This window comes from Chiroxiphia lanceolata, chromosome 3, assembly GCF_009829145.1.
Source record: "Chiroxiphia lanceolata isolate bChiLan1 chromosome 3, bChiLan1.pri, whole genome shotgun sequence".
NCBI classification, from domain to species: domain Eukaryota; kingdom Metazoa; phylum Chordata; class Aves; order Passeriformes; family Pipridae; genus Chiroxiphia; species Chiroxiphia lanceolata.
Window position 1 is genome coordinate 40,171,211 of NC_045639.1, and position 21,268 is coordinate 40,192,478.

General features: G+C 45.0%; 1 protein-coding gene across 2 annotated transcripts in view; it reads left to right on the plus strand.

The window, feature by feature from the left end:
* TOMM20 (translocase of outer mitochondrial membrane 20) overlaps nt 1-21,268 on the plus strand; it is a 50,079-nt gene that overhangs the window by 21,739 nt on the left and 7,072 nt on the right. The window contains exons 6-7 of one of the 2 annotated variants that reach the window (XR_004355857.1): nt 16,726-16,808; nt 16,907-17,005. The exons of the other annotated variant lie outside the window; for it this stretch is intronic. The gene's annotated coding sequence lies outside the window, so the exon portion shown is untranslated. Of the gene's footprint in view, nt 1-16,725; nt 16,809-16,906; nt 17,006-21,268 lie in introns of those variants that run through there. 2 annotated transcript variants of the gene reach the window in all.

Here is a 21,268-nt window from a genome sequence, read left to right on the forward strand (position 1 = left end):
TTTCATCTGGAAGTGGCCAAGTGTTGAGTAGGGCCAAAGCTGGGGTTATGCTGAGAGAAAGGAGACAGTGTGGGTGGGGTGATGGCTGTACAGCCACAGACAATATTGCAGAGCTCACCTGTGCAGCATGTGTTTAGCACAGTCACTTGTAACACTGCTGTGTGTGTAAGCAAGTGAGTACCTGCTGCCATGTGATCAAAAGGAGACATGCTTTTAGAAACATGCGAGGGTGGTGTGAAAAAACAAGTTAGCTGAAGTATCCTTAGCTTGTAGGACACCTGTAGGCTAATAGATACAAATGAAACAGTGCACAGAAACTCCTCAAATATCAAGCTACTGTTTATTTCCATTATCTTTCCCTAATTCCACCTGTATAAGCTACTTATTTCAATTCAACACGCTCACTGTAGACATACCTAATCTCTGGGAGAAGGGCAGAGCCAGCTCAGACAACTTTGATAGAAAATGGTTTCCCGAAGTGACGATCTTGTTCCATGTGGAACGGCAGAGGGCAATACAGAGAACTAGCCAAGAAGAACTTAAAGCTTAGGGCTTTAAATAGCAGATGACTAGGTGGCCAGAGAACTAAAGGTATATGGGGGAACAGGATTTTGTATTCTTGAGCCAAGGGAAGTTCCGAGAATCCTGTCCCCATATGTCATCAGTTGCTAAAACAAGTCTTCTGGAAATGTAAGTCTGTCTCTCTCCCTTCCTTGCCCCATAGCAATATAAGTAGCACAATTTCATCTGAATTTCGTGATAAATGAGTAATCCTGCCTCCACGGCTGTCTGAGACTTCTGCACCACATCCTTGCTCCAGCTTGTAACGTTAGTGCAGTAGTTTACAATGTCTGGGATAGAGAACATTTCTTCTGTTTAGCGTGCTGTGATATGTTCACAGGGCACAGTGTTGTCTGTCAGGTGAGAAATGGGGCAAGACTCCTCTTGAGCCATCGGTCTTGGGCATTTTCTGTTTTAGCACTTCCTTATTCTTCAGCAAGTCACCTGAACAGCTAATGACCAAGGTCAGGCCCGTTAGCCTTTGGTCACCAAACTTAAATCTGGGGTTTTTCTCTGAGCTGATGTTGTAAACAAGGCATACACCAAAATTTTTTTAAGCTGTCATGGCAAGGGCTAGAAAACAGGAAGAAGCCAGTGCCAGCTCAAATGCAGTGTATGCTGTGAGTGGTGCTCTTATTTCCAGCATGGAGCTCTTTGACATCCTAAACAAGCAGGTCAGCCATAGCAGTACAGCAGAAACTCTCCAGAGAACGGGGACTGTGGAAACTTCCCTTATGTTGGTGGTACTTCCTGGTCAGGGCCCAGCAGCTGTGGGATTGCAGGGAAAGTTTGTGTGGTGCTTGCTCATGTGTTTGGTGAAGGATCTGGAGGCTGCCAGTGCCCTCTTGTTTGTGAGCTTCTTAAGCTATGTCTTCAGTGGTAAGTAACTGGGGGAGAGGAAAAGCAGATTTCAAGCCATGTTGAGGTTGGCCTTTTTGGGGTGAAGAAAGACCTAGATGTTGGCGGTGCTCAGAGATGCAGACTGAGCCAGGTTTAATCTTGGGAACACCTATGGAAAGATGGGATATTTCTCAAGGAGATAACTGTGTAAAACTGGTGTAAATGAGGCCAGGCTCCTGGGGTTCTGTTCTCCAAATATGAGTTTTATATTGAGGTCAGTGGGAAGCAAAGGTGTGTCAGTCTTTGGGTGGATAGGGTTTTTTTGCCGCTGCTTGAGCACAATGGGGAACCTCGGAGAAGTCTTTATAAGTGAGTTGACTACCTGCACCTTGTCTGATTTATGTCCCTCTGTCTTGTGCTGATGCATAGCCAAACATCAGCAGGCTTTCTCGGTGTCTAGATCACTGCTTCCATGGGGTTGCAACATGCAAACTGTCTTTCAGAGAGAAGGAATGGGGTTAGGAAGAGGAAGCTGTGTGAGCCTTAGTTTGCATTATTGAATCATGCTGGGCTGGGTTTTTGGCAGTTCCCTCTCTCTAGGCCCAGAGTTTCAGTGGTTTCAGGTTGCAGACTAGCACAGTATCAGTAAGTCCATTCCTCCATGAAGGTCAGAGTTACTTTCACTCCATCTCTCCCCTTCTCCCTGGGAGAGTAAGGATGTTTAATGACAACAAGGGTTCAGGGTGCAGTCTGAGCAGGAGAAAGCACCTTTGCTTCCTGCCAGTTTCTTGTCCTGCAAGCAGGCAGAGACAGCTGTCTACTTTCCCCACGTAAAACACTGGAGTGTCCAGCTGCCCCTACAAGGGTTCAGCTGCCTGTACCTCAAATGCAAGCCAAGGCCAGTTGTGAGTGCTTGCGACCTCCTGTGACCGGCCCTTGGCGTAGTTTTCCCTCTAGCCTCACCAGCTCTGGAGGAGCCCCATCCATGATAAATTTTGAGGGTGTGCTTTTACTGACAGTGCCTAAGGAAAACTTGAGGTGTCTGATGACAGTGTATTTCTGTCTTAAAGCTGCTTTGTGGTACTGAAGGACAGTTATTGAAATAAATAAATAAACGTAGCAAAATAAAATTCAGGAAAGAAAACAACTCAACAGGAAAGTTATGGACATAGCTATCAGCCTGATTTTATTTGTTTTGGGCTGGGTGACAGTCACAAGTGCAGAATTCAGTGACATTGAAACCTTTCTTACAGGTGAAGGGACACAAAATGGGATCTAATTTGTTCTTCATGGGGCATCACTTTCTGGTGTTCTTTTTTTTTTTATCTGACAAGAACCTGCAGGAAATTTATGTCAATGTCGTCAAAGATACATTCTTGTTACTTTCACAACTGTGACCTTGTATCCAGCTAAAAGAGTTATAGCCGGTAACCAGTGAGATGCTCAACTTACGTCCACAGGGCAGATTTTTCAAGCAGCAGCTATGCTGGCAGGGCTACCTGCCATGCTGTCCAGCCCCAGTGGTGCCAAGTGATTCTGGGAAAATGCGGGCGGTGACGCCATAGACAAGTAACGATGGAGGTGAATTCCTGGAATAAGCCTACTGAGAGCAGCAGCCCATGGTGCAGCATACCGTGGGATGTGCTAATACAGGGACAACTGAAAAGTGGGAGAAAGGATCAGACCTGTCACACCGGCACGTTGCAGTGTCCTGTCCACACAGCAGGCAGCAACCTTACTGAACCGGTCACGGAAAATGGGCTGCTTGGCCAGGAGAGAACAGCTTAGTTATCACAGCTTTTACTTAGAGTTAGCTATGAGCTGGCCAGGAGCTGGCCAGGCATAAATTGCTTTTACAGTTAGTCCTGCCAGCTGCACTACCAACAAAGCAAAAATTGTCCGAGGAACAAGTCTCAGGTTCACACACTTAAATGGTACCTGTCATAGGGTTGCTGAACTTCTCACCAGGGCTGGGACTACAATATTTATTGTATTGGCATGCTGTCTTTTCTGTTCGGCTGCCGCATGATTGTATTATGTCACGTGCTGTTGACAAGGACTAAACTGTGTATAGAGATAACTGTGACCTTGATCTCTGCATGGTGAAACCAGAGTAAATTACTGTTTATTTCAGTTTAAACAAGCTTAGAATCTGGCCTTCAGATCATGTTATTTCTCTAATTCAACCGGTCGTATTTATAAATTCATGTGATGGTCAAAATGATCCAGTAAATGCCAGCACACAATCCTAGCACTTGCAAAACATTGAATTTATATATTGGCACATTTCCTATTTGCTGACTGCAGGACAAATAGGTTTCATATTGGGACATCCAAGTTTGTTTCAGCAAAGGTATGCATGACAAAGCTATGTTATAATCTGGGTACTGATTACGGCATTGAAACATGTTGGCTCAGCATGTGGTGGATTTGGATGCATAGATAGATCAACTTTTTAGTGACCTATGGCTTGATTTCAGCATGGAGAAGATTGTCAGCATGTTTGTGCTAATTAAGGAAACAGCATGGGAAACTCCTTTCCACTGCAGATACAGCCAGACCTCAGGAAATGTCATTGCTCCTCAATGTTTTTTGTAACAGGCAGTTTGTCTTGAAGTAGAGAAACAGCTTTGTGTCTTAACTGTATTTCTAAACTGCACTGAAGCTTGTTTGGGTCTTGTCCAAGTCTTCCGTTTTGACCTGTTTCTGGAGGATGGACTGAACGGTTAGGTCACAAACACATTAGGGGAGTGTTTCAGCTGTATTTGGGGCCTGTAGCACAGGCTTAGATCCTCTGCCTTGTTAGGTTTATTTGTAATGTTGACAGTAGCTGAACACCAAGAAATAAACACAAGTTTATACTCATGCTTTGCTGGAAGAACTTTCTTGCTGCTGGAAATAACTCTTTTGCCCAACACTAACTCTTTTTTTTTTTTCATTCAAGCAGTGCTTTGGATATGTTATGCTACTTATACTACATTCCCATGTTCAAGTTCCCAAGAAAGCAGGTTGAAATGTTGCCAACTCTATTAAGTTCTTTCTGTTACACTGAGTCAGCTGCTGTGATTTTACCTTTGCTCTTGGTCAAAGTAGTACACTCTATTACCTTGTTGTTCTTTTTTTAAACATAAGAAATTGCAATACAAGTGTTTGTTCCATGTGCCTACATTTCCTCCTTCTTCAGTGACAAAAGCAGCACAATGGTTTTGTTATTAATAAGAGAGGTATACCTAGAAGCCCTTGATGTTTGGGCTGTGGATTCCCAAGGGATACACAGCCCAAACATAAAGGGCAAATAAAAATGGGAAGAATAAGTGCCTTTATTTGCACTTATGAACAGGGAACTGAAGTAACCACAATTAAAGGGGTACTTAATTTATTCTTAGTGAAAGGCCAAAGGAAGAAGTCTTCAGTGAGGCTACAAGTAGATCCAGGACCAGCAGATCTCTGTTCTGGAGCTCGCTGGCCCCAGCTGTGCTCAGTCCAGCAACCTGTTCCTGGTGCAAGGTGCTCTCAGAGCTTCTGGCTTTCTGCCCCCTCCCCTTGAATAAGAATTCTTGCTGAATTGACACCTACAGTGAGAGGTTGTGGTGGCTGCTTGTAGTGATCATTGAAGGCCTCCACAATTGCAGCTTCTGTAAGCAGGGGGTCATGGCAGATGTTCCCCAAGTGCCTGTCCATGGGAAGAGTTTTGCAGCTCTTACAAGTGAGCAGTAACCTGATTTACCTCCCTTGGCATTTTGAAGTCTGGTGAAACATGATGCATAATGACACTTATTCTGCCTTTGCAAGTAGGAGACTGCCTTTATGCCGAAGTGTCTCATTGGCAAACCTCACCTCAGTGCAAAGAGCTTATTCAGATGTAACCACAAAAATGAGGACTGGCTAAATGATGCCTCTGACTGAAAGGATCCACTGAAGCTCATTATAATGATCTTAATTACTTCCAATTCAGCTGTGTCTGTGATATCAGAGTGCAAAGGTAATTATGGAAATACTAAATACTATTATTATTTGATATTAGTGACAGGGTGGAGGCAAGACCTGGTGAGTCCTTCCCCCATCTGGCTTAGAGAGGAAATGAGGGTTACCCTTTCTCTCCCCTCCTTTCAAGGCCTGAGAAGGAAGGACTGTGCAGGCAGGGTGGAGCCAAGACTCTGCTCCTTCTTCCAGCTGCAGCAACCTTGACTCTTACTTTGCCTGCTTGGTGTCCAGAGGTGGCTCCTTTCCATGTGCAGCAAACTGGGAGAAAGGAGAAATGCCCCCACACTACCCTTCCTGCCTCTATCTTAGCAGCAAAGGAAGCAAACATCTTCTCTCTCTGTCCCACACTGGTTTTGCTGGTCTTTCCCTCAGTTTACTCTGTCTTTTCTGTGGCCCTCTGCTACTACCTGATGTTGTTGGATTTTCCCATCATGCTGTCTTCTTAGCTGTGTGATCTCAGCAGGGCTCCACCAGCTCAAGTGCTCCTTGGCTTGCATGGGGTTTCCATTTCCTCTGCATTGGCGGCTCAGACTCTGAGGACGAGGAGGGGGATGTTCAAACCTGGCTTTTAAGGTATCTCAAACCAGATGACCTCCTGAGGTCCCTTCCAACCTCAATTATTCCTTATTTTAGAGGCCCTGGCTTGCTACTGACATTGTTCTAGCCCGGGAAAGTGCTAACCCTTTGACCCATGAGAAGTTTTTAAGGAAACGGTGATAACTTACGTGGTTAACAATTTGCTGCCTGACTTTTGTGTAGGGCTCAACAGACTATGTGGTCTATAGGAACCCTCTGTGCTGTCAGGGTCTGCAAAGCGAAGCTGCAAGCAGCAGCTTTGCCAGCCCTCCCAGAATATGGGTGAAACAGTGAGAGCACATTCAATTAGCTCTGCTCATTGACCACACCAGCCTGCACTAGGAGAAACCTGTGCGGCGATGAGTCAGACTCAAATGATTACTTGACCCAAAGAAAGGCTTGATGATACACTGAGGCTGGGACACACCAGCAGTGATTATACAATGATTCACTGCCTGTGCTCTGCCATTCAAAACATCCTCTGTGTTGCACAGGCAGGGCCATTCACCAAGGCTTCAATGAGGAAGTGATGTTTGCACCTTTAGCTACCACCTTCTCACTGAATCTTTCAGCCACTGCCTCTGGTCAGGCTGACATTAAGGAAGTTTGATGGCAGGGGTAGCTCCTGACACTGCCATGTGACTACAGCTGGACACCTCCTGCTGATAATGTTCACCCTAAGAGGGTTTGGCCAAAGTGTACAGCAGCCAGGCACCCCAGTGTGCCCCCATCGCCATCCTGTGGAAGCACATCATTTATGCTAAACTGAGGAACAGGTGGGAACTCAAAGTTCTTTAATTCTCTGTGCTCCAGCCCATAATTTGCACATCATTATTCAAAACTTGTAAATTCTTTGCAGAGCTGTTCCCATTTCCATTTTCCTTGCTGTCAGATATGTGGAACTCACACAGCCCAGACTGCTTCTGTGTTTCTTTTATATAGGGGCACATAGCTTGTCATTCTCTTTTCATTTCTCATGCTGCTGTCTATACTTCCATTTTTCCTCTTACACCCACCTTTTTGTCCTTTGCTCTTTCTCTCCTCCAGATTCCTTCCTGCCGGGTGCGTGCACTAGTCATGTGGTTTCACCAAAATGGTTAAAATGGTCTGAGTGCGCTGCTTACATCTATCTCGTCCTTATAAATGCTTCCCAAAGCACTGAGCAGGGAAGTCCTCAGCACCTGGGAAGGACCATTTTTCCTGACCCAGGAACTGATATTGCTTGTGGCAGTTTATTGGAAGTACTGGTAACATCTGAGGCATGGAAAGTTGACTCATGCTGGCTGGGACTCACAAACGTGTTGGGGCACATGGTTTGTATGGTGCTTTCCCTGCAGCTAAGTTGAGCAACATGTTATTTAACAAGTAAGGCATTACTCAGGGCTCCTAGACCTCGTGTTTTGCCGATGACAAAGTTGCAAACTTGAAGTACAACAGTCCTGACGTTTTCTATGTAGTGTAATGGCCAAGCTTCTGCGGAGTTGTGATCCATCCTCTTAGTGCCTGGACATTTTTCAAATTTAAGTCTTCAGCTGTCATGCCTTCTTGCCAGCAATCCTATATGTCTAAATAACTAGGTGAACTATCTCTGGAAAATAACATATCCAATTAGTCGTCCTTTCTTCCTGTGGATGAACTGTCTTCAAATTGTCTTTGAAATGTATTTTACATACAGTAGTATTATTTGTGTTTGTCTAAGCATTAGCTGGCTATGGCTTCTCTGTGAGCTCTTGGATATAACTGTGGTTTTAAGTACCGTCCGCTGGTTATTCATAGCGTGCATTTAGTCATACTAATACCAGTCAACCTGGTATTAGTTCTGCTCTCTAAGTGGATGACTAATACTCTTATAAATAGGAGGAATGTGATCTGAAAGGTCACGTGAATGTTCCCAGTGTGAACATATCCCCAAACTATGAGACTTCTCATTCCAGGCCCATGCAAAAAAGAAAATGCTCATTATTAGGAAGAAGAAAAAGGGTTCAAAACCCATTCAAGCAATTTCTCTGCTTTAACTCAAATAATTTGCAATTGTTTGTAGAGCTTTGCATTGCAAAAGGTTTTTGCAATGTTTGCTTCACTCTGCAATCTCTCCTGACCTACTTGGGAACATAAGAATTACTCCATTGGAGCAGTCCTGATCTCTTTCCTGTGCCAGTGCCCTCCCTTGGAACATAACAGGATCTGAATGTTTCTTAAATAGATATGAGAAACATCTTTTAACTTTCTTCCTAACCTCTTTCACATGGGTTTGGAAAGCAAGATAACTTGGATTCCAAAGGAGATGTGAAGAGTGCACAGTACAGGTGTCTGCACTGTCTGAAAACTGACAGCTTTCCTCAGCTCAGTACCGTGGAGAGAAGATGCTGTGCTGTCCAGGCAGTGGAGGAGGAATGAGGGGTTCTTGCTAATGCAGCCTCCCGAGAGGTCAGGTTTCTCTGCTGGAGAATGCAGGAGGTAAAATGCAAGAGATCAGCCGTGCAAGCACCCACGACTTAATTTTTATCAAATGAAAACAAAATATTTGTCTTCTTCTGCTCTTCTGCCCTTGAAAGGTTTAGTTTATATTCACAGGAATGCAAGGCTAAGGAAGGGAGGACTGATGACCTCAGGACACCCAGCTTCATTTCATGGTTGTGCCAGACTTGCTAAGGGTATGTCTGTAGCATATGCTTAGCCCAGATTTGAGCCCAGTCTATGATCATGCACTGCCTGTTTGGGCAGCTGAAGTCCTCAGCTGGCCTGCAGTACATCCTTGGTCAAGTCTGAGGCCTTCTTCGGCTGGAGCAGTGAGGGAAGGCTCATCATGCTGGAGCTGGGGCAGGAGGGTCCTGCAGAGGCCACGTGCCAGGGGCTGGACTGCTGCTGCTGCCACTGTGAAGCCAGCCCAGTGAGGCACCTCTTCTGCTTGCTGCAGTCAAAGTGAAGGAAGACCTTCCAGTGGAGAAACAGGCAACTGTGGCGCTGTCTTTCCCCCTTGCTACAAGTCAGGTATGCCCAGGTGCTCACCTAGTGGGCTTTGGGCTGGTGGAGCAAAGCAGAGTAAGATGCTCCTGGGGGCAGGCCCAGCTCCTAGCTAAGAGGTGGTGCTGGCTGCATCGACACTTCTCTGCTCAGCCTCTTCAGTGTCAGATGTGATGGTTTAAGCCACCTGTCACCAAAGTTAGTTTGACTTTATACTGGAACAAAGTGGAGCCTGCATGAGAGGCTCAGAGTTGTGTCCTGATCAGCAAAGGCAGGTACATTGGGTCACTGGAAAAAGCCTGAGGCACAAGCTTGCGTGGCATGGACCATGTCTGTGCTAATAAACCAGGCAGGGGCAGGAGCTGTGCTTTGCTTTGTGACTAAGTAGTAACATTGGCCATGGTGGGACAGATAAACCCTCTTGCCCTCCAAAACCACGTGGCCACATACAGACTACCTACTGCAAACAGTCCTGGTCCATGCTAACTCCTGGGCTGTGCTTGGGAACAGTTTGGGAGAGTGTGGTTGGCTTGGGCCAAAACTGTACCTATGCCTGCACGAAGATCTGGAAGGATGGATGGTTAAGCTCCCCTATTCGTGCCCTGATTCACTGGCTTGATTTTCTGCTCTAGATGCTGCCAGTCTGGCTGGTGTCAGACAAGTTACCTAATGTATGACATAAGGAAGAGAAGACTCTTCCAGCTTCATTTCTAGCCTTTGACCCTTCAAGCCCTCTCTCACATGGGGATAAGAGTGCATCTGTACCTACAGAGTAAGGGAGACTGCCAGATTTGGATACATTGGACAAGTGGGGTGTAGTTAAAGTCTAAATTCACTGCAGTGGTTTATAGAAATTTGATTCACTGAAGAGCTGGGTCTGTGATATATACATGCCATGAAGATGGTATTCCCCATTCACAGACATATTGTAATTTTGTCCATGCTTATTATGCAGTTACAGAAATGCATTAGCATTAAAGTATGTGGGCTAAAAGCAGTAACTTGTGTTCTATATTCTTCTCCTTCCAGCCTTTGTCTTGACTTTAGGTTGCAGAGTAGAAAGGACAGCTGAGGATCTGGGTCCTCACAAGCAGTCTATACATAGTCAAGGAGTCACAGATATTTGATAGACTATATATGATGTTTCTTTCTGAGCACACAACATGTTTCCTTACTTCAGCAGTCTCTGAGGCTTGATTTGAGTGGAAGATAGGACAGGATGCTTGCTGAGAAGTGCATATGCAGGTCTTATGAAACAGTGAGTGTTTCTGTGTGTGCGTGCATTAAAATAACAGGGCAGAGGTAACTGCCATATATTATTTATCTGCTGGCTCAGATTTATCTGCCTGCCTTAGGGATTCCTGGCTCTTATCCCTCAGATTTTGTTCCTAGGAAACATTTCAGTTTGAACTGTGTTTGCGGATGTTCTCCTATGGCTAGAAGGGCTGAGTTTAAACTGAAATAATTTAAACTGAAATAATTTAACCTGAAATCAAATGTCCCACCCAGTTTATTTTAGGTGTGCCAATATTTGTTTGCTTGTGAGTGCATCTGGATTTCTCTTCTCCCTTGGTCAACTGCAGAAGCATTTTTCTTATTGATGTCAAATAGGTGGTAGTTGTAAGGGCAGGCCTTGTTTGTGGCTAATGGTCAGCTAACAATAGATAGTGATAAAAACGTAGAAAAAGATAGGAAAAAAGGAATGGATAGTATAATTACACCTGATAAAGATTGCAACACTATGTGTGATATATAGACATTTGAAATCTACATGCATAAATACATAAAACATTCAAGCAGCTACAATTACATAAAGAAACTAAAAAGGATTTTTTCATACTGTAGTGCTGGCAATCAGAGCCTCCTCTCTGACTGCACCTGGGAGAAGATTGTGTAAAGTGTGAGCAGAATAAATGATCTGTTCATAAGCAGCATGGAAGACACCTGTGTAGCACCTCACTGCAGCACCTTCCTATGCTGCCTGCATGTCAGGCATCATGACTAGTCAAAAGCAGACCTAATTACAGTAGATCTTGAGCAAGATCCTCAGAGGTGACTGTTGGAAAAATGCATCTACATGTTCCACATAGATCTTTTTTCAGTGCTGTTCAAATCTTGCTCTCTTCACTTGGACAAACGCAGACCTGGTTTTGCACATTGCAGGGTAGTTGCACCTCTGAGCAGGAGCCATTTTGCAAATGAGGAAGAAGCAGCAGCACCTACCCTATTCCTGAGCCACTCTCTCCCTCCAGGGTTCGAGAAAACCAGAAAGCAAGCCCCAAAGCTTTCTCCTTTTCCACTATGACACAACAGAACAAAACAGGATTTCCTTTGAAGCAGTAACAGGACAGGCTTTGCAGCATTCCTACAAGGGCGAATTTAGATGCCAGAGAGTGGAATTTGCAAATGCATTTCCCTTCCTACACCTTTTCTTTTTCATCTCCATAAATCTGTGTCAGTTTCTAAAGAACCTATTTTGGGGGGGAGAAAAGGGAGACAGAACAAGTGATGAGCTATTCAGAGCTAAAAGAAGACATTCATGCTGCCAGAGGTAAGACTGTAGAAAAATGTGTCAGCGTAGCAGATGATAGTTCTCCTCTCTAATGCCTCTCCTGAAGCATCAAGGTCTATGTGTTTCTGAAAAGGGCTGTGCATCTCAGAGGTAGTCTATGAACTGCATGTTGAAATGGTTGCCATGGCAGTGACTGAGTATAAGTTAGAGAGCGTGATTAGCCAGAGTTGGCCTAAATAGCTGAAGGGAAGGAAATAAGAAAGAAAGGGATTTAAAAAAGGCCGAGGACTTTCTGTTATTTCTAATACAGATCCATCAGCATTAGACTGTGCCAGGACGAAGAGGCAGTGCTGATGGAGAGGATCTTGCAGAAGCATGCTCCACACCACAGCCCTGGCAGCACAAGCTGCCAGGGCACTTTCTTTCCCTTAACAATGTGCCAGTGCAGCAGCTGCACCTCAGTGAAGGGCCATTAGCAGTCCTGTTAGTGTGGATTTGGTGAAATGGTACTTCTCCAGAGCCAGAGGCGAGGCCAGGGCTCTGCTTGGCCTTCAGCGACCCAAAGAGAACAGACACAGCGCTCTCCTGGCTGCTGTGGGGTTTAGCCACACTGGAAATGTGGGAGACTGGCCTGCAGAGAGATTGCAAGGCTTGCCCAAGTGACACAGAAGGCTGCTAGCCTGGGTGGGGTGTTCATTGGCAAAATCTCTATCCCTAGAGCCATTCCAGTTCTTCTAGCCCACTAACCCACATCTGCTTGAGGCATGCCTGTGAAAGGTATCCCATCTTCATTTGGAGCCTGTGAATTAGAGAACACAGCCTTTCTTGTTAATTCACTGCAGTAGCTCATTAAAAAAATAATTGTACCTTATATCTCATTTAAATGTGTATGATATTAACTTTCAGCCTCTGGTGCATGCTGTGTTATTCTCTGCTATATGAAAAAAAAATCACTTCTCAAGATCCTGTGGGTTTTTGCAGTGAAGGTTTCTTATGCACTAGAGTCACTTTCAAGCTTGTTTTTTGAAGAAGTGAAAAAGCAGAATTCTTTCTCTCAAAGGATTTTTCTTTTAGATCTTCTCAGGGAAAAGTGGAAGAGTGGGAGATTAAGGTAAAGGTGTCTCAATACCAGGTCCAGATAGAGAAACATTCTCTCTAGGAGCTGTACAGTGCCACATTAGAGGACCAGATGCCCAGTGTAAAATCAATAAAAGACATTTATGCAAGCAGAGAGCGTGCAGCTAGATGTTTGCAGAAGCAGAACCTGTTAGCCTGATTTTCTTCTCTTATAGCTTTCTAAAATAGAGAAGTTTAATTTACATTAGCCCGAAGTGGTTCTGCTCTTAGTCCTTTGAGTGAGATAAGATATGAATCTACTTAGGCCAATCCATAACATATGAGAACTTATGAAGGGTATTCTCCTTGCCTCATGTCCTAAGGGATCTGTAGGTTCCTCCTTCAAGAGGAGTACAAACCAGCAGTACTTATGTGGTTAATAGGCATCTGTTTTAGCTGGCAGAGATCAGATCATATGGCCTACAATTTAGGAGGAAGAAAAGAAAAACCCACAAGACACCTAGTTGCCCTGCAATCAAGTTGGCTTTTGCTGTTATTTGCACGAGTCTCTTCCACTTCTTCTATCTCCTAAATCCTTGTCATTCAGGTTTGAGAGCTAGGACTATCTTCTTTGGCACCAAGTCAACGATACGTTTTTTAGCACCAGCAGCCATTCATATTTTACACTACTGTTCCTCTCTGTTCCTTTCAAGCAATAATCGTAAATATCAGCTTTCATTCCTAGAGTGCCTTTCATCCCAAGGGCTCCCAAAGTACTTTCCAAACTTAACAAGCTTATTGTAGAGTACTCATTTAGAAAGGGTGAAACTTGCTTCTCATTAAATCCTGATTTTGGGAAGGAAAACACTGAATTATGTCTTCAATACGTGAGAGAGCCTTTGCAGCTGTTATTTACTGTACATGTTCCCTTATGAAAAAAGTTTGCTTCTTGCTTCTCCATCCTCCCGTCTCCTGAGCTTAATCCAGCAGTGCTCAGTTACCTGGGGAAGAAGAGTGCAGATATGAGAGATGATCATCCCCTATGATCTGAGGAAGTGCTTTTTTTCTGGAATCGTATTGCTGTTCTCAACAGTTTCTTCTGACAACTCCATTTCCATCCAGTCTGTTTTCTCTTTATTAGGGCAAATGTGCTACGGCAGAGTTGAATGTCTTGTGGCTTTAGCCAGAGAGGTCAACATCCACAGCTGGGCTATGCTACAGATCATGTGAGAAGCTGTAGTTCTCTTCAGGACAAAGTCAGCTGGCCTAATTTAAGTCACATTCCCCTGCAATCAAAGCAAAGCCAATTGCTTTGCACTGAAGTGAATCACGACCTTTGAAATGGTCCTTTATTTGGCTCATCTGTGGGAGCAATAATCCAGAAGAAAAGATTGTTACTGGTAATTTCTGAACTGAAGAATTTGTTTCCTAATGAATCATATGATTAATTTTAGGGCAGCCTGAATCTGACCAGTGTCAATTTGTTTTCATTGCTTTCAAGAGGACTCAGGATGATGGGACCTGTCCATCTCGTGGATGCTGCTGTGTGGGAAAGGGGTCTCTTCTCTGCTTGGCTGAGAGAGGCCCGGGTCAGACACACAAACTCTCATTGCTTTTCTGAGGACATACCAAGAGTCTGTGGTAGAAGTGGGAACAAAAGTCCTATCTCTGGTTCAGCGCTTCAACCGCACAAACACAGTCTATCAATATAGATAGCTTTAGATGAAAGATACATCAAAGCATATTTTTGGCTGCTGCCTTCAGAAGTAGTACTAAATCTCCTGGGGGAATGCAAGAAGTGAGATATGATCCAAGCATCAAAATCCCCATCTTCTTACTGTCTCTCCTCCTCTCTCACACTGGTTGGGTTCACAAGGAAGCCCTTTCTTGAGGTTGTTGTGTCATCTATTCCCATCAGTAGATTTTGGTTCAGAAATGCATTTTTGTTCTTTTCCAACAAAATGCTGCCTGTTTCAACACTAACTCTGAAGATTTGTAAGTTGGCAAAGGATCCAAAAAGAATCATGAACCAGCAGTTAGAGTTTACATTGGCCACCTTGTGTAAATCCTGATATTAGCATTTCTGAAAGGATTCATTCATCACTGAAAAGAGATTTGTACCTGTGAATAAGAGCTTGCCTGGGAGAGCCTGTGTGCTTCCTCTCCTCTATTAACAAAGCTTACCAACATGAAAAGATGGTTTTGCAATGGATGTTAATGCATACCTATTATTTCAGGATGAGACTTTTCAGCCACTGAAAATATTCCATGTCTATTTCTGATGGTGTAATGAAATCATCAGTAAAATTAAAGAAAAGTCTTACCTATTTTCATGTGTCATGTTTGCTTGTTTGTTTGTTCGTGGACCCGAATATATATATTTAGAGTTTCTCCCTTGGGCCTTTTTTTTTTTAAACTAAAATCCTGTGATACAACCTCAAGCCCAGTGGTTAGATCTCGTGTCATGTAAAATCAAATCGACCTGCACTAGAAAGAACAGCTTAGTAAAACATTCTGCCTGTTCCAAACTATGACCTCTTCTGGGGATGTCAGTGAAATAAACACACTTTTATGAAGTACCCTTAAGTTTTCCTTACCTCCTGCTGTTTGTCACACTTGTTGCAATTTGCCTTAAATTAGCTGATTTCACACCAAGGTTCATGGTGCTGTTTTGTTGAAAAAAGAGGTTGGTACATTCTGCACTGGCCCAGCTGGCATGCCATGAGCCATGGCTCAGAGATGGAAAAGGGCCCCTGAATGGACAGCAGCCAGTGTTTGTTCCACCCTCATACTGCAGGTCAGGGTCTCTAAGCAGTGGTGGACACATAACAACAGCATTTGTGAGGGAGACAAAAATGTGGGATGTCTCTGCGGGATGGCTACATTTTGACTAGGATTCCTTGGGATTCTGCAGGATGAAGATCAAACTCTTTTTCAGGTATGTCACTGTGTTAAAACATCTAACATGACATTTTTCTTTTAGACTGCTTCACTTCTCAGCTGGAAGCAGCTGAGGGCTACTAGGACTGTTCCTGGACACTCACACAGCTCCTGGCACAGTATGGTGTCAGTTCTGGCAGGAGACAGGCCATTGCTGCAATCTGAATGCCCATTTTTTAAAAAAATAAAATCTGGAAGGTAACCTGCTTGCAAGTGCCCCTTTCATGCAAAAGGTGATGATTTGTGAGCACTGTGTTTGTAAAGCAGAGGAAGAAAGCAAGAGTGAATGAAATGAGACACCAAGGACCAACCTGCTGCCTTCCATGGGAAGGTCTGTGGGAGAGGCATGAGACTCCTGGTGGAGTTTCTTCTCAACCCTTTAAATTGTCAGGCAGGGGAAGCTGGGCCAATGACAGATGAGGAACCATGAGGGTAATCCCTGCACCCAGAGAGGTAATATTCGCTGCCTCCCCGGGGCTGTAGTGTCACCGTGCAGCTCTGTTGCATGCAGGGAGCGGAAATAACACCAGGAATCTCTAAAGGGGCAAGTGGGTATGTAACGGGACAGTGATGCACATAAGCAATTTCATTGTAAATGGTTGGAGAAGAGATGCCTGGTCTGCAACAGGCAAACACTTCTCTGCACAGAACCAGAAAAATTTCCCTTCAATCTGGGGCAGGTTGCCAGCAATCTCAAATGCAAAGTCTTCACGGTGTTACTTCCAAAGATGAAACAAGGGTATTATGGACACTTGCCACTAAGGCAGGTATCTTTAAATAGAGCTGCAAATTGCCTGGTTTAATGCTAACAAACCTTAATGGTGAAGAAGACAAGACAGGTAGCAGCACTCATATAGCGTAATGTGATGGCTGATATAAGTGTGAGTCATTCTAACCAGGGGCTTTAGTATAGGAAGTCAAATAAAAGATATAAAAACAAATCTGGGTTTTTTTCCTTCCCAGTGAAGGTCACTGCCAGGAATAGCATGGGAAATAATTAATGGAGGAAGAAATGTTCCCCTCAACTTAGAAGTATTGTTTTGCTTTACAGTTTTGTTCTCTTTGGACTCCCGTAACAAACACCAGTGAACACGCAGGTCCTTTCTCCCTGAAGCCGCTGACGGATGTCCCACCCTGGGTAGTGAATGCAAGGGACCATGTGTGCAGTGCTTACGGAGTCTGTTAATGGGTGTCCTGCTCCCTGGCAGTCCACCCACCAGGCAATGCACTGAATGGGCCTGTGAGACTGAATGGGGCTCTACGTAACGGCAGCCAATTTTCCTGGTCAACAGGGAGGCACGGTGCCAAGGCTGTGTGTGAGAGCCTGCTGCTGGGAGGGTTTACCCCTTTTCCTCTGTTCCTGAGCCCTGGGGAGGTGAGTTATCTTTTCAGACCTGTCACAAGTCCTGCTCCCTCAGTTCCTATGCTTCGTGTGGGAGGACATGGATGACACAATGACCATTGCTCTTGCAGTGGCATGGACTGTTCTCTGCTCATCCTGCAGAGACCTGGGATGCTCTGGGCTACTCATTTGCTCCCTGTGACCAGCATTGCACTTACACATGTTCAAAGGTGAGGGGAAGCCACACAGCTGTGCCTGTGGGTACAGTGTGCATGCAACGCTACCTGGGGCAGAAGTGTTCCACAATGCAGCCCATCTGCTGTGCAGGAGTGCTGTGCTATAGTCTGATTCACTTTCCTCAAAGTGCCCTTTGAGTGGGGACAGATGAGGAGAGGAGTGAGTGCTTCTGCTTCATGTCACCACCCTACAGGCTGGAAACCAAGGAGCTCCAGGGGGCCAAGGGGCTGCTGATCCCTGGGGCTCTGCTTTGTTTTCTTCCAGGAGGCTATAGCAGGGAGAAATGCTGGTGGAAAGCTCTGAGCTTTGCACTGCTGACTAAAATCTTCTGCATGTGACTCTGTCCCATCTGCCACAAAGGACTGTTCACATTTTCCATTCTTGACTCAATGTGGCTGCTCTGAACATCCCAGGTTATCTGTGCACAAACCAGCTGCCTTTCCTACTGCTTGGCTCTTGATAGCTGACCAGCCTTCATCACTGCTCAGCGCCCATGCCAGGGTCACTAAGGCAGTTAGCACAGTGTTAAGATACATTTATTTTTTCTTTTGGGAGCCCAGTAGGTAAGAGTTCGGATTCTCCTTCTCTCATGAGGTTTCTGACTCCACAGCGGATCTTCAGAGGTAGGAGCACTGCAGAAGTCCTGAGTATCCTGGAGCTCCCATATAGCACAGGAAAAACCTATTATGGGAAAGCTGCTAATAGCAGAGGTAAGCTCTTACCCACATTTTCCACTGATGTTACAGACTCTGGAGAATCAGCTTGTTTCAGCCAGGTTCCCAAACTGCTTTTTGGTGTTTATCCAAAACAAGCCTGTGCATTGACATTTCCTATCCTAAAATTGTCTAACCAAATTAAAGGAATGAACCCAGTTGCACAGATGCTGCTCCATTATGCTTCTACAACTGCAGTGGGGCCAGAACACAACCCCAGCTCAACTTCCCTCTTCTCCCCCAAAAAGAGCCATACGAGGACGCTGAAAATCAGTCCAGATCTAACTTTCACAGCCAACCCCTTTCTGTGTGGTGAGTAAAATCCTAATGCAGAAAGCTTTAAAGCAGTTCAGAAACGTGGCTATGTGTAACTGTTGGGCATTTGACCAGTAGAGTTCATAATGCTGTTCAGTTTGGAGTATTTGGGTTATAAAAATCCATCCCATAAGGATGGTCTGTCACTTACATGTCTTCATGTTGACTTAAAGTTGGGCCCTTTCGTTTTGTATGGTTTCTCGCTTTCCAAGACATGTGTGTTGCTCTTCTAGCCATCTCCTTATGGTGATGAGACTTGGGGCCACACATTCTGTAATCTGGGATTTTCGCAGCTGCTGCTCTTTGGAATGGTTGCAAGAGGTGCTGAGTTGGGTGGGATGACCTGTTGCTCTCAGGTTTATTTCTTTAGAGCATCTCTAACAAGAAAGACTGTAAGATATATAATTAAAATACTTCTAGATTACCAAGTCTTGTCTTGTCAAACTTCTTGTTATGACTCCTTGTGAATGTGACATTTGTGAGCTGTTTTACCACAGCTTTTAATCACTTTTTGGTGAGAAAAGAAGTTATGTAATTCAAGCTTTTCCTTCTTCCTTCTCTTTTTTGCACTCAAATTTACCATATTTGCAGATAAACTGTGCCTATGTCAGCAGCTGGTGTGGTGCACAGGAAGCAGATCCACAGAGGTGGCTGTTTTGTGCCAAGGACTTGGTATGTCAGGGGATTTACACCAGTTCACTGGTTTGCCTCAGTTCTGATTCCCAGGGACCAGACGCTCATTAGAGGTTGGAGTGCAGGAGTTATGCTCCTGGGGTCCATCTCCTGGTTTCCTTTCACTCAAAGGGAATTCAGTTTAAAAATTGCTCCCTGACGTAAAGCAAAATGTGGCAAGTGGGACAAGCAGGGCATGTGCCTCACGAACTCACTCCTGATGCAAACTAAAACAAGGACATAGAAAGACCTGTCAAGAGACCTTGGCCAGAGACATCACTTGAGGTCCCACATGGTTTGTATGTGTGGCAAATGGGTCAGTTCGTTGGCTAGTGAAATAGCTGTTTTTCTTGTCTGAGCAGCTCTCTTACTCTTTTTTGGATATAGCTGCTAATCTATTCTTCTCGCACACTTCCCCAGCCTTCCCTTTTGCCAAACCCTCACTAAGCATATATATATATGTGTGTGTGTAGGCAGTCATGTCTGCTGCTGGGATTTCCTCCCAAACAATACCTGTTGTGCTGGCCACAGCGGTTCTCTTGGTTCCCATGCTCAGAGCAGTTTGAGTTTCCTGCTGGCTCAGCAGCAAGACTTTCAGGGCTTTTTATACTTATTCTTCTTTGGGAGCCAAGCGGAGGAGCGCGGTTTGCCTGTGAATAGTGAGCTGGCTGGGCAGGCAGCAGGAAGCTTGCATACTAAACCGTGTGAACTTTGAGGAGGGGAGGAAGGGGGCTGCGGGCTGCTGGCTGGGCTTCACGAGGCGTTTGCTGCAGCCCTCTGCCTTATAAACTCATCATCTCAGCATAGGGATGCTCTTTGCCAAAGGAACAATAATATCTGTAAAATGGCAGTGGGAAGAAGCGAGAGAGAGGAAAATGGAATTATAGAGAAAACAGGAGGAGGGATTGGAAAGTGGAGAAGAGTGAGGAGGCTTGGGTTTTAATTATTCATATGAAAACTTGTGCATGGGTTCCCTACACGTAGAGATGCCACTGCACTACTGGGCTCACAGGCCCTCTTGTTCACTTCCTTGCTGCCACGACAGTGGCCACACCATCATCTTTGGGTAGGGGCAGCTTTTCTGTATTTCTCAGACAAAGTCAAAAGCAGAGAAATTAAAGCACACTTCTCTCTTCCCCCCTGCACAATCCCTGTACTCCTTTCTGTTGCTGTGAGCAAAAATTAATAAGTGGGTTCCCATTCACAAGGACCAGGAATCATGTCGTGTCTATGAAAGAGTGGTTTGAAGAGCAGCACTGTGAAACACCAGTGCCTGCTTGTCAGTCACAGGCAAAATCATCCCTGGAACAGGGAGACAGGTGTTTTGTCAGCTGCTGTGGCTCTGCTGCAGATGCAAGCATGCTGGGGGCATTCTTGGGAAAGAGTGGGAGGCGGGAAGGGAAGGGACCTATCTGCCTGCAGACCTGTTCCCTGCTACCTACTCTGCATAAACAAATGGGGAATAGGTTGTGCCTGTGCTTTGAAAATGGAGTGGCAGAGGATCACACATACTGCACAGATGCTTCCTGAGCAAGAGTGGCCTGATAGAGGTATGGTGCCATGGTGTGTACTGGTGGGATGGCCCTGTGCAGGGAGAGCCTCTCTGTGTGTGTGATGTAGAGGTGGAAATGCTCAGCAGAGTGACAGACTGAGAGAGGGGGTGAGGCTCGGCTCGGTTATTTCATGCTGTAGTGTCATTGTGAAGTGATGAGACCTTCCTGACCTGATCTGAAATAACAACAACTCACAGCTTTCCCTTTTTTTGATAGCACCCTTCATTGAGGGTGCCCATTACTCCAGGCTCTAAATAATCCACAGATGCACAATAAACCTGAAAAGCTGGGGCCCTTGCTCCCCTACCCAGCTCAGCAGCACTCTGTGCCTGGCTCCCAACTGAGCCCTGAGCAATGCAACAGGTATACTTGGCACCTGCATCCCCATGGTGCCCCTGTAGAATGAGTAGCCTTCCCCAGAGGTCTATGAGTGCTGGGAAAAGGGGGAGATACAGCTCCAGATCCCAGAGTGGGCTCATGGAGAGCCAGTGGAGATCCTAGGGGAGAGTCACCTGCCAAGCTCATTTAGCCTCTGCCCAGGCAGCTTGTGGCACAGCACAGGCACCTCCAAAGGAAGCAAATCTCTTCACCACGGTCTTCTTAGAAAGTACAAAAGCAGTCACAAATTTGGGGAAATTACCATTGAATTCATGCATTTTCTGTTTCTCCCCTCCTGACTCAGCAGAAGCTCAGTTTAAATTACACGTAGTTGTGACCTTGATGCCTCTGTCTGTTTTTAAGGCTATCCAACATTTCTTATAAGACCTGTTGCTTGTAAACCCCTGAAAACGTTATCTGTCTACTGCTTAGCTGTTTTTTTCTGTTCTGAGTATCTGTCTCAGGCTGAATGCATCTGGGAAGCTTCAGCAAAAAACGTTTTTACTTGCTTACAAGAAAGAGATGAGAGAAACAATTTTTTTTCTTCATATTCAAACATGTTCTTAAAGTGATCTGTTGAGAAACTCTAGCACTTTCTGCCTCTGAAGAAGAGGCTTGGAATTTG